General features: G+C 34.6%; 1 non-coding gene across 1 annotated transcript; it reads right to left on the reverse strand.

Moving 5' to 3' along the window:
* Positions 1 to 837: 837 nt before the first annotated feature.
* On the reverse strand, positions 838 to 944 carry LOC121219712 (small nucleolar RNA R71). The gene has a single exon (XR_005916603.1). It is a non-coding gene; the product is annotated as a small nucleolar RNA R71 (small nucleolar RNA).
* Positions 945 to 12736: the final 11792 nt, after the last annotated feature.

Genomic DNA, 12736 nt, shown 5'->3' on the forward strand with positions numbered 1-12736 from the left:
TATTATTAGCATGAGATTATAGCTCAATAATTAGATTAAATTAGTTCTTTAATTGCTTAAAGATAATTAAGGGAATTTAGTATCTTATGCCAGCAATAAATTCTATTAGATAAATCAGGTATAGATAGAACAATTAGTTAATACATTAGTTGAAATTGTAATTCTAAGCTTTGATTGATTATTTCATTTTATTTTTCTTTGCTAATTTTTATTTACTAGATTTAGTTTGAAAATTTCTATTATCAAATTATTTGGATAGCTTAAAAAGTAATAATTGGTGATTAGCATTATAATTAGTAAAAGCTCTCCATGGGAATGATCTTTTTATACTACTTGTCATGATACGTATGCTTGAGTGTGTGATATTTGTTCAACAAGTTTTTTGGTGTCATTGCAGGAGAATCAATTGCTAATTTAGTTAACAATTTTAATTACTTTTCGCCTAGCTCAAATTTATTTTTATTTTTAAGTTCTTTTGGCTTTTCTATGCGCAGAAGTCAAAATCTAGAGTTTTTATCACTTGATTTAGAAATTGAGAGGAGTCTACGAAGGCTCAAACGATTAAATATCAATTTCGATGTTGAGTTTGAAGAGTCAACCATGGCTAACCCCAATGTTAATGATAAAGTTAATGGACAAATTAATGTATGAGTTCCTCACGTTGCTCCTGTTGCTATGCCGCATGTCGAAAGACTCAGACCTAATATTCACTTTCCAACTGTGAAAGCAATCAACATTGAGATTAAGCCAGTGGTTATTCAGACAGTCTATGCTATTTAATATTTTTGGTTTTTCCCATGAATATTCCAACCAACATTTGCGGAAGTGCATCTAAACAAGTTGTGGAACGATGCCACTATTTTCCAACAATATGAAGAGGAAACTCTACGTGGGGAATAGGAACGGTTTAAGGACATGCATAAGAAGTGTCTTCACCACCAATTGCTAGATTGGTTATTAATCTAGACTTTCTACATTGGGCTAAGAGAGTCAATCAGAGGTAATCTCAATGTAGCAACTAATAGAACACTATTGAGTAAGTCACTTGAAGAGGCTGTCAGGATAATTGAAGACATGGCAAAAAAATAATCCACAATGGATTTCAAGTATAACTAGTGTGAGCTAAAAGAAAATAGTTGGAATAGTAGAGGTTGATGTGATGACAACCCTCATTGTCGAAATAGATGTGTTTGAGCAATTTTTTGAAGTGACTGTAATGTGCCAATGGAAGTGCCCACTTTCATCACCACTACAACAGAGATAAAGTTTCCTTATTTTGAAGATTTACATTATCAGTTCACTTGGAGAAACATATCAGATCTGATCGAATCGATTGTACCAAATCCCTTGGATCAAGATGTTTGATCCAGATAAAACTTGAAGACTTATCTTCCAACAATTCACTTTACTTGGTTCATTATTATTTTATTGTATTTAGCTATTTTAGTTGTGTATTATGATTGATCTTTAGTATGTTAGTAAATCTCGAAATCTTCTATATATTTGAGAGACTTGTATAGGTTTATATACTAAATATTGAGAGCACTTTTTAGTTCATTAAGGAATGCTATTTATGAATATGCATTTTAGATAGTAAAACCTTATAATATAATAATGGCGATTCTTCAATGGGTGTGTTAGAATTAGGTTCATTGGTTGTACCAGGTTCAAAGATAATGAATTCATCTCATTAAGCTAAGCTTCGTAGACATAAGGAAACTAAACTATGTAAACAATTTTGATTTCCCTTATTTTTCTTTTGTTATCGCTTCTATTCATATTATGTTTCTTTTAGTTCACCATTGGTTCGAGTCAACAATTGGCATCAAAGTTACCCACTTAACATAGCTAGTGGAGATTATTGGTGTTGCTAATTGTAAGATGTGGAAAGATCATCAACCACCAATCCATCGATCCTGGATTGTGGTAATTATGCCTATTGAAAGGCATCAATGAAGGCATATATCAAGCCTATCGATGAAAAGTTTTGGCACTCTATTTTTGTTGGATGGAAACCTCTCATGGTTGAAACAATTGCTAAAAGAATTCCAAAACCTAAGTTGTAGTGGACAACTGATGAGGAATATCTTGGTAATGCCAACTCCAAAGCATTATATGTCATTTTTTTGTGGAGTTAACTAGCAAGAATTCAAAAGAATCTCAAATTGAACTATTGAAAAAGAGGTTCGGGGTATTCTATATAACTAACATGATGGAATCATTACTATTAAGAAATCCAATATGCAAATGTTGACCACTAGATTTGAAAATATAAGAATGCAATATTTAGAGACCATAGGTGAATTTTATTGTAACTATGTCATCTATTGAATCGAGCAATTTCCTTGGAAGAAGAATATTCCAACACTAAGTTGGTTAGAAAATTGTTGAGATATCTACCTAAGAGATTCTTTATTAAAGTCAAGACCTTGCGAGCCTGCAGATAAATAAACTCATAGAGTCCCTCTAAACCTTTAAAATGAATCTAGATAAAGCCAAACGTAGTAGAACCAAATGTGAGAGAAATATTTATCTTCAAGTGAGAGAATAAGTGTCAAATTCCAACTCTACTGTGATTGAGAAACTTTAAGAAAAGATTGCATCGCTCACTCAGAACTTCAACAAGTTATTTAAAGCAGTCAATGCGACTAATGAATTTTGGGGCTAGCAAGAGCGTTCCCAAGAACAAATTCAAAGGGGTGGTCAACATAAAAGAATAAAAAAAAAGATAAGAAGAAATGGGCTCAATGTTGTGAGTGTCAATGATATGGTCACATTCAAACTAAATGTTCCAACAGAGTGAAGAAGAGGAAGAAGAAGAATAAGAAAAAGAAGAAGAAACCACTGCTAAAGAGGCTATTTGTATCAGCCTATAAATAGGTTATTTGTATTGCACTTGGTGAGTGTTTTTTAGTACTTTATTGAGTAATTGTTTCATAGCTTAGCATTTTTTATGCTCTTATTAAGTTTTATTGGAGAGATTTGATTGATTGTAATTGAGGTATTTTTAGGAGAGTGGTTTGCAACAAATTGGGTTCAATATTAGGGCTACAAATATTTATTGGTGTAAGGGTAGTTAGGTTGTAGCCAATAATTGATCCGGACAAATTACAGAATAAAAGCGTTATTTGAGCAAGGCTCCTTAGAGTAGGATTGGTGAATCTAAACTGCGTTAACCAATATCATATTTTACTTATCTCCTTACTTTTCTCTTTGTTTTACTGTTCTTTAATATGCTATGTTCGATTTTGATCCAACCTCTGTTCTAACAGAATTTAGAATGAAACTAGTTTTCAATTGCAAACCAAGTTATTTTTTCCAACGCTTGTTCGGACATCAAAGTTGGAACGAGGTGAAAACTGAAGTTTTTTTCAATTAGTATCAAAGGAGGTTTTTTCATTTGGTATCAGAACAGGTTTCAGACACAATTAAAGGTGACTTTGTGTTTAGTTTGAAATTATAGAATCTATTGATGAGATCAAGGAGCAGTTGCCTTTACTTACCATGTCGTTTAATTTTTTTCTAAGAAGAGAATGGATACAAATGCTGAAAAGAGAAATAAGAATGTAAAAAAGGTCCATGTGAATGATGATGATTTTGAGCCCAAGAAAAGGTCAATTCCATGCTATGGATGCAAGGGCTTTGGTCACATTCAATCCAAATGTGCTAACACCATCAAGAAGAAGCAAAAGTCTATTTTTGGGAATGATAAAGAGTTTAGTGATTTTATTGATTTAGATGAAGATTTGAGCAGCTATGTTGCTTTTACTGCCTCTGTTCCAACAAATTGTAGAGTAAACAATGATTCAGATCATGATGTTGAGCCATATGATTCAATTGAATATTCTTATTACCAAATGATAAAGAATATGGAAATATTTTTCCATTTGAATGATTTCTTGAGGAAAGAAGTCATCATCTTCAACAGAGAAAATAAAAGGCTGAAAATCGTAGCTCAAGGATAAGATGATGCTTTAAAAGCCATTGAGAATGAGCTAGCTAACTCGAACATTGTCTTGAGGAAGTTTGGAGGCCAAAGTGAGAGGCTTGATGAAATTTTAGCTTCAAGAATATTTGAACCAATCCATAAAAGACTTGGCTACATCAATTCAGGTAAAGAGCCAGCACCTCTACATTTTTTGTTAAAACTAAAGAAATGGGTTTTCTTCTCTTAAAACAAGTAAAAAGATGAATCAAACACTTGTTTGTTATCATTGTGGAAAGATTAGGTGTATTAGATCTCTTTGTTATAAGTTGATGAATAATTGGAGGAGGAACACAAAGCATGTTGCATCATTTAATATAACATTACCTAGATAACAATACAAAGGTAACAGGATGAAAGGAAAAACCATATACTTTTATTGTGGGAATGAAAGACATCAAACCCCATTGTTTTAAAATGATACAAGATTGGAAAAAGTTTAGATCTGATGTACAACTTGTTACAACAGCAAATGGAATAAGGAGACCACAACATAGAAAGATTTGGGTGAGGAAGAATCGGACATATTTAAGTTATAAAGACTAGCATTTGATTGATGCTCGTATAAAGCATGAGGTTGTAACTCATGTTGATCTTATTGAAGATTAGACATACTCCATCTAGATTTCGTAGAAAAAAATCTCTATTATTACATGAATTACAACCCTTATTACTAATGAAATAGTTTTTAATTTCATCCACCCTTAAAATACATGAAGCAATCTAATTTGAGATTAATAGAGTAAGGGAGAATAATGATGTTGATTTAGTGATATTGCCTATTTTGTTTTATAGTTATAGTTGATTTAATTGTGCTTGTAAAATGATTTTTGATATGGTGGCTGAATTGGTTTGTAGCAAAATCTAATGGTGAATACAAGTACTATTTTAATCTTGACATTAAAGAGGTTGGTGGTTAAGAAAGAAAATTTTGATGAGTTGATTTACAATTGTTCCATCTTCTGTTCCAATTGAAAATGCAACAAGTTCCTTTGTTTTGGATGCCCAAAAGGCTCAAGTGTGGGGGTTGTTGATGAGGGGAAGCACTTTTTGCATCTTTGTAAAAAAAAAAGAAAAATAAAGAAAAGTAGTAGAAAATGTATCGAATTGAGATGGCTAATATTGATAATGTTGCTTTATAACTTTGCCAAATGAGTTAGAATGGTGCAACAAATGGTAGATGATGATTTGTTAATTTGGTGATGATTTATGGTGCTGATATGCAATGGTAGTTGTTTTTTGCATCCTATTTTTCATGCTCTATATCATTTGAAATTACTTTAGATATTGTGTGTATGCTTAGAGGACAATGTAATGAAAAAGAATATTGATAGGGGGAGAGTATCATCGAGCACGGTTTTACCTCTTAGGAGGTGACATATTCTAGTTTCCTTTGACTTGTTTGGAACATGTGCTAATAATTTGTTGCTATTTTTTGTCAAAATATCAAAAGAGGAGATTGTTGGAATTTTGATTGCTTCTCTTGACCCACTTCATGTTCGAACAACAGATAGAGCAATAAATTTGGTGTAGTCAAAGTTTTTGAGTTGGCATGTTTTACTTTTTAATGACTTAGCTTATGATATAATCTTATTGAGCATCAAATGAGGAAGGAATTTCTTGCTACAATTTGTGGTGGTCATTAGCTTTCAATTGACAACCTTAGAGAGGAAGGAGTGGAGTTTGAAATTGTATAGATATTCATCCTTATCCTTATCTTTCAGAGTATTTGAAGCTATTAAAGAGCTTGTTTATGAATGTTGTTATGAGATAATTACTTAAGATATTTCAAGTGATAAATTCATCTTTTGAATGAGAGATTAAATTTTATCAAAGCACTGTTAAAGAGGTTATTTGTATCATATTATAAATAGGCTATTTTGTGTCACACTTGGTGAACGGTTTTTTGATTGTCTTATTGAGTTATTTTTTTATTCTAGCTTAGTATTTTTAACATTCTTCTTAAGTTTTATTGGAGAAATTTTCTTGATTGTAAGGGAGGTATTTTAGGAAGAGTGGTTTGTAACAATTTGGGTTTAACACTAGGGTTGCAAATATCCGTTATTGTAAGGATAGTTTGGGCTTTAGCCAATATTTGATATGAACAAATTGTGGAATAAAATCATTCTCTTAGTGAGGCTCTATGAAGTAGGATTGGTGAATTCAAACTATGTTAACAAATATCATGGGTTAAATTTCTTCTTAGTTTTCTATTTGCTTTACTTTGTCTTTAATTTGTTCTATTCGACTTCGTTCCTACCTCTATTCTAATAGATGTTAAAACGAAAGTGTTTTTGAATTGCAAATCAAGTTATTTGTTTCAACAGTAGTTTCAACATCAAGTTTGAACAAAGTGCAAACGAAACTTTTTCAGTTTCTTTTGTTGATCATGTTTTATTTTGAAGGCTGGAGAGATAAAAAGGTGAGAGAAAAAAGGTGGAGTCGTAAATGAGTTGAGTGGTTATTTTGGGGAAAGTGAGGGAATGATACTATTAACTAACATTTGATCCATAAGTAACTAATTCTTAGGGTTTGAGCTTAAATTGAATATTATCCATACTTTAGCCATAACCAACGTTACAAGCTAAATAAAGGCCTACTAACCTTTGATTATGTTTTTCTACATTAGTGGAGAGATATTCAAAGGAATATGTATGAGACATTTTTCGATAATGCTTACCTTACTATAATTTTATTTGTCTTAATTGCTAGATTTGAAATATTTAGACATGTACAAGCCCAATTATGCCTGGCCCAAACTAAATTACCCAAGCCCAATTTACATCAAACCCTAGCCCAAATAATAAGCCCATTTGCTTAAGATTTTTCAGCAACCCTAGCCTCCTTCAGCCTCAGCCGCCGTATGCCTTTTCGTCTGCCACGCCTCCGGCCCATGCCTCCACTCACTCGTTTCTGCCACCACTGTCGGCCACAGACACCTGCAAAACGAAGCACACGCAACAGAAAAAGGGCCGAATAGGAAAAGAAAATGAAACAGATATGAAGAGTTTGTAATCTATAAAAGCCACAAAACAATTTCTTGTAAAGGAGGAGGGAAGAAAAAAAAGAAGATAGCAATAAAATATAGATCTTGAATCAAAGAAGGTGATTATTTCGTTTTTTGGTGTGCGTTTTAGATCTAATTTTTTTGTATATTATTTTTCCGTTTTTATTTACGAAAATAAAAATAAAAGGGAAGAGAAGAAACTCACCTAGGGTCGCATGCAAGGCCCGTCGCCGGAACCGCCTTGGTCGGTGAAATCGGGACCGAAGAGAAGCCGTGGGGGTTTCTTTTCTTTCGGCCTTTGAGCCCAGAGGCTTCGGCCTTCAAATGGCCTTTAAATCGGGTTAAAAAACCGGACTTTTGCGTTGCTCCGATCACCGATGACGGCGGAGCCATGGCGGCGCAGACGGTGGCCCCATGTGGCCAGATTCGAGGCTGTTAGAGAGAGTTTGAAAGCTCTCTGATTTTTTTTAAGAATGGGTTTAAACTGATTTTTGTTTTGTTTTTTAGAGTATTTATTTTGGGTGTAAAACGACGTAGTTTTGGGCCTTAGCACCATGGCCAAAACGACGCCGTTTCGTCTTTAACCCAGAGACCCGACTCGACTGCCTTGGGGATCCGCGTGTTTTAACGGAAGGGCTAATTGCTCGTTTAGCCCTTCCGCTTTTTAATGCTTTTAAAATTAGGTTTCTTTTATCTTTTGAATTTTACCCAGAATTTTATTGCGTTTCCAATGTAGTCCCTTCTGAAACTACGTCGTTTTAAAGGCGAAGGACAAATTTCATCTTTAGTCCCTCCATGTCTCGCGCGTGTTCAGAAGTATCCCTCCCTTTTTATTTATTTGTGATTTGACCCGAATTTTGTTAAATTTTTAACTTAGTCCTTTTGTTATTTTGTTTGTTTTCTTAATATCATATTATTATTATTATTTCCTCATTTATATATACACATACTTATATATTTTATATTTTATAATTTTTATATATATTTTTATATACATATACGTGCATATACATACTTATATAAACTTTTATATTTAATAATTTTGAAATACATACATACATATATTTTTCATATTTTTATAAATTTATGTGCATACACACCTTTTTATGTAACACATATACTTATATTATATATATACGCATTATTTTATAATCTATATACCTATATGTATGTAAATGTTTATGCTTTTATTTTTTTATAATCCATATACATATCTTTTATTTATTTTCTTCATTTATTTATTTATTTGTATGTCCATTATTATTATTATGTATTATGCTTTATATTGGTTTATTATTGTATGTACGTAATTGATTTTATTTATATATAATTCCTTATTTACTTATATTTTGTTTTCCTCGAGATTATTTTGCTTACATCATCATCTTTCCATTGCGCCCATTTCTATTTAGATTTCAAAGAAAAGAAATTAAAAAAATATAAGTAATATTCGGTATTTTGGATCTTCGAGAGAATCAAGCCCTAACGTATTGGGTTCCGACTTTCTTCGTTGAACTTAAATAATCGAGACTACTCTTCAAAAATGATAACAAGCTCGTTATCAAGAATTCAATACGTTGTGTCCTAACGCATTGGATGTGACATGTTGCTTTCTCGAAACGAGAATTTTTCGAAATAAATGTAATATTCAGTGTTTAATATTTTGATAAATTGTGCCCTAACGTATTGGGTTGCGATTTCTTCATTTGATTTAAACAATTGAATATTCTTTTAAACTTTATTACACGAATTTTTTTTAAATGTCGGGAATTAAAAAGGATCGTGTCCTAACTTACTGGTTGTGATCCCTTTTTAATCCAAGATAATTAAATATTTTCTAAATAAGCACTTTTCATCCGCGTATCGGGAATTCGAGACATTGTGTCCTCCTTACTGGAAATGATTCTCTTTCTCGAATAACGTGAAATACCCTCCTTTTCTTGAAAATTTTCAACGTTTTAATCAAGGATCGTATTTTTTAAATTCTTTTAAGTTATCAATTTTCGACATCAAGACATTAAGTAATCAACTAGGTACCAATTTTGGGCGTATCGAGGGTGCTAATCCTTCCTCGTGCGTAACCGACTCCCGAACCCATTTTTTTGAATTTCATGGACCAAACTTGTTGTTTTAATAAAATCAAACTGTTTATTAAAAACAACTGTTTTACGAGGTGACCCGATCACACCTCATCAAAAAAGATTGGTGGCGACTCCCATTTTTCGTTTTATTTTCAAAATCCAAGTCGACCCCGTTTTCATCAAAAAATGGTGTCAACAGCTTGGCGACTCCACTGGGGACTTTAAATAAGAGAGTCAAACCACGAGTTGATTGCTTTTTGTCTTTGTGTCAAAATTGAAAACTTGCTTTTTGCCTTTATTTTGGCTTTTATTATTTGTTTATAATTACTGCTTTGTTTAGAGTTTAGGTGTATATTTCTGCACATTCCATTGCATGACCGTTGGTCACACCTTTTAAGTGGGAGTGAGAAACTACGCCTTCGTGAGGTTTTCACCTCCGCATGGGATAGTGAATCGCTTCCGGGATACATCCGTACCTATGTCTTCGTGAGATTTTCATCTCCGCATGGCCATAGAGAAATGTATCCCCCTGAACCGAACTCGGCCCGCATGAGCCTATAATGGGTGAGGATCGAGGAATCTGCTGGTTCGGGTACCCTTACTTTAGAACCAAACCTCATGTAGTGAACCTTAGGAGCCCACCCTAGGTAGAACCACTTCGAACCCCTAGTATTCACCCAAATAGGTGTTCTATTTATTCTTGCTTGCTTTTGCTTTGTACTAACATGTTTTCTTTTTGTCATGATTGCATTGCATTTTCATCATAAAAAGAGGTGTTGATTCACGTTCAATTGCTAAATAGAGAGCTTGTCATAAGAAAATGGGTTTCTTGATAAAGTGGATGACGATACGGTTGTCCTAATACGGTCCGAGAAGATATAACAAAAGAAGGATGATAGTTCAGTAGAGGACTATACGACTTTGCCTCGTTGCCTGAAGACTCAAGATGACAAAGATTATTCGAGAACCGCTAAACTTTTTAAAGAGAAGCCAACGAGCATCACAAGGATGAGTGAGTAACGAGTTGCGGCCCAGATGAAGAAAAAAGAGATAGAATGGATGTCCCTTTTGAAGAGTTCGGGAGATTTATCTTAACGCTCGAATGAAGAAGAGGATCGAATGTCCCCGCCTATGACGGCAAAGCCGTATATATATCTGCTTTATGTAAATGGATTTGTTTTCTATTCCAGTTGTTCTAATAGAATTGAACCAAGAATCAACGTTTCTTTTGGCATTCATTTCATGCATTTGCATTACATTGCATCATATGCATTAGACTTTCACGAAGTGACCCTAACTAGGTAAAATTATTTCAGTTACCCTGGAAACCACCAAAAATATAATCAAATATCACTACGATACTCATCGCCAAACGAAAGCAATGGATCAAAGGTTCGAAAGATTGGAACAGTTGCAACGAGAGATGCAAGATCAGATGCACGAACGACTGAAAAAAATCCAGCAAGACATGTTAGAATCCCAGAACACTGTGATGAACCAAGTAAAGCAATTATTGACTGGAAGGAATGACAAAGGAAAAGGCCCTTTAGTTGATGCTGGGGATGATCACGATGACCCTGCCTATCCTCCAGGTTTCACCCCAGCTAACATCCAAGCGCAACCAGAGGTGTACCCGCAGAGGGCACCTGTTACCATTAGATCCCAATACCAGGTCGGTGCCCCAGCATCGATGAACTTTCCAACAGGCTCGGGTTCTAATCCCGGTGATAATCCTACCAACCCCGTGTTTCTTAATCTCGATAACATGGCAGAGATGGAGAAAGCAAAAACGGACTTGTCAAAACAACTTGAGGACCGATGTAGATGGCTAGAGGAGAAATTTAGAGCCATGGAGAACACCGACTACCATTGTGGAGTCGACGCCAAGGACTTGAGTTTGGTACCTGATCTAGTACTCCCTCCCAAATTCAAAATGCCGGAGTTTGAAAAGTACAACGGGACTAGTTGTCCTGAAGCTCATATAACTATGTTCTGTCGAAGAATGACGGGATACATCAATAATGATCAACTGTTGATCCACTGCTTCCAGGACAGTCTGATCGGGTCTGCAGCTAAGTGGTACAACCAGTTAAGCCGCGTCAACATCCATTCATAGAAGGACTTAGCACAGGCTTTCATAAAGCAGTACAACCATGTGACAGATATGACACCCGATAGAATCACATTGCAGAACATGGAAAAGAAGCATAGTGAGAGCTTTAGGCAATATGCCCAAAGATGGAGAGAGGTCGCGACACAGGTTCAGCCACCTCTTTTAGAGAAAGAAACCACGATGCTTTTCATCAACACTCTGAAAGCACCGTTCATTAACCACATGTTAGAAAGTGCTACCATGAGTTTCTCAGATGTAGTGATGTCTGGTGAAATGATTGAAAATGCAATAAGAAGTGGGAAGATAGATGCAGAAGAAGGCATCAAGAGATCAACCCCAAAGTACAAAGACAATGAGGTGAACAACACGAGTACATATAGCAAGGGTTATTCAAAACCAATTACGGTGAATCAGCCAAGAAAAATGGTCGCTAACCAACAAGGCTCATTGAGACAAGAACCTGGAGTGAAACCAGGTACTGAGAACCTCCAGTTCACAACAATTCCAATGTCATATGAAGAGTTGTATCAAAATTTATTCGATGCGCATGTTGTTTCCCCTTCCTACTCAAAACCCCCACAAGCTCCATATCCAAAGTGGTATAATGCGAACACACACTGTGACTACCACGCAGGAATTACGGGGCACTCAATAGAGAATTGCATCACCTTCAAGAAACTAGTTGAAAAACTCATCAACATGGGTATTGTCAAGTTGGGTGACTCATCTACTGCAGAAAATCTGCTACCCAATCATGATTGACAATAAGGTGAATACGATGTATGAAGAGATATTGGGAAGTGTTCACATCAATGACATGCATGAAGACACAACTGAAGAGGAAACTTTGTTAGATGTCTGCCCTCATAAACTTGGAAGTGTTCTAAATAAATCAGACTGTAAAAGAAGTCTCTGTAGTATTTAGAGCCTACTTAGAATAATATTCAGAACAAACTTGTTGCTTTTAGCCTGAAGCAATATGAATTTTTTGTGAAATAGGCTCATGTCTGAACGTCGTTATTTTAATGAAATGCATCTTTGCGATCATTTTTGAGCTAATATTCTTTCATTCTTTATGAATAATTATTTTTAATCTTTCATTCTTTCTCCAAAATCATTCATTCATTCATTCATAATTATACTGTACAGATAATTATTCTTAAATTCATACATTCTTTGTATATTCTTTTGCACCAACAACAGGTCCCTGAATATCAACGACATGAATGACACTGCTACAGACTCAGAATCTCCTTTTGAGCGAGACATGTGTTTAGAGAAATCTCATGACTTCGAAGATGACATAGATTTGGCCTATCTCCGTACTTATTGAGGAGGGTAGAACAAGGTGAAAACAGATTCCACCTTACAAAAAATCAATGGAGTCCATGTGAGGTATGAAGGTTACTAGGTCGATCTCGCCAAAAAAAAAAAGGACTGGTGGTCATCAGTTTATCTTCACGGGAAGAAGCTACTTCATATGCCAATGTCACGAAGTCGACAGCAAATTTTTTGAAAAATCACAAAAAGTCAAAAAGAATCATATTTGA

The sequence above is a fragment of the Gossypium hirsutum genome, chromosome D07, assembly GCF_007990345.1.
Source record: "Gossypium hirsutum isolate 1008001.06 chromosome D07, Gossypium_hirsutum_v2.1, whole genome shotgun sequence".
Classification (NCBI taxonomy): Eukaryota; Viridiplantae; Streptophyta; class Magnoliopsida; order Malvales; family Malvaceae; genus Gossypium; species Gossypium hirsutum.